Below are 1,450 nucleotides of genomic sequence, written 5' to 3'. Positions count from 1 at the left end.
CTCCAATCCTGAGGCCACATTCCTCATTATAAAGTCCTGTTTCTCAAATGATCTGTTCTGCAAATAGATTGAAAAGACCTGGAGCCAGGATGCATCCCTGTTGCACTCCTTTCCTTATTTTGAACCACACAGCATTTCCCTGTTCGGTTCTGAGGACTACTTCCTGGTCCAAGTATGTTATTATTGTTGTTAAGTGCCATCAAATCACTTGCAACTCATAATGATCCTATGCACAGTAGCCGTGAAGCCTGTTCTATCCTTATTGTTATCTAGCCTGCCAACCTTATTGTTGTTGACATACCTAACTTCATTAACCCAGTCACTGACTGAATCCATCTCATTGAGGGTCTTCCTTTTTTTCAATGTCCCTCCACTCTTCCAAGCATGATGCCCCTCTCCAAGGACTGGTCCCTCCTTGCAACAGGCCCAAAGTATGTCAAACGAAGCCTCAGAATCCTTGCCTCACCCTCTCCAGGAAGAACCTGTTTATTCTCCTGGAATTCCATGATACATTCATTATTCTACTCCAGCACCATCTCTCAAAGGCATCAATTCTCTTTTTACTCATCTACTCATCCCTACTCATTGTCCTGCTTTCTGATGCATAGCAAGTAATTGGAGACTATGACCTGGATCAGGTGCATCTTAGTGTCTAGATTGATGTCATTGCTCTTCAGTACTCTGGAGATGTTCATGACAGTAGACTTTCCCAATGCAATCTGTCTTTTCAATTCCTGGCTTCTGGTACCAAGAGTGTTGCTTGTGGAGCCGAGCAAACAGTTAACAATCTCAGTCTCTTCACCATCTATCATGATGCTGCCAATCAGTCCGGTGATAAGAATCTTTGATTTTTTTTTTTTAGGTTGAGCTTCAATCCATATTGAAGGCTGCAGTCCTTGACCCTCTGCAGTAAGTGCTTTAGGTCATCCTCAGTTTCAGCAAGCAGGATTGTGTCATCTGCATAATGCAGGTTGTTGATGAGTTTGCATATGCATAATCAAGTGTTCTAGGATTCCCATTTTCCTCAAGGTTAGCCATAATTTGTTGTGATCCACACAGTCAAATGCCTTGGCATAGTGAATGAAACACAGATAGACATTCCTCTGGTACTCCTTGCTTTCTGCCAAGATTCATCTGACATTGACAATAATGTCTGTAGTGCCACAACCTCTTCTAAACTGAATATGTATTTCTGGTAGTTCTCTGTCAATGTACTGTTCCAGTCATATCTAGATAATCTTCAGGAGGATTTTGCTAGTGTGATACATTAATGAAATTGTATAATAATTTCCATATTTTGTTGGGTCACTTTTTTTAGAGAAGTTTAATATTTTCAATCATTACTACAAGAAACAGAAAGAGATCTTGAAAAGTGGAAGAATATCCCTTGCTCATGGATAGGAAGACTCAATGTTGTGAAAATGGCAATACTACCAAAAGCAATTTACAC

The sequence above is a fragment of the Elephantulus edwardii genome, unplaced genomic scaffold (assembly GCF_000299155.1).
Source record: "Elephantulus edwardii isolate Elephantulus edwardi_28Jun2011 unplaced genomic scaffold, EleEdw1.0 scaffold00128, whole genome shotgun sequence".
NCBI lineage: Eukaryota > Metazoa > Chordata > Mammalia > Macroscelidea > Macroscelididae > Elephantulus > Elephantulus edwardii.
Note: the sequence above shows the minus strand (reverse complement) of the source record.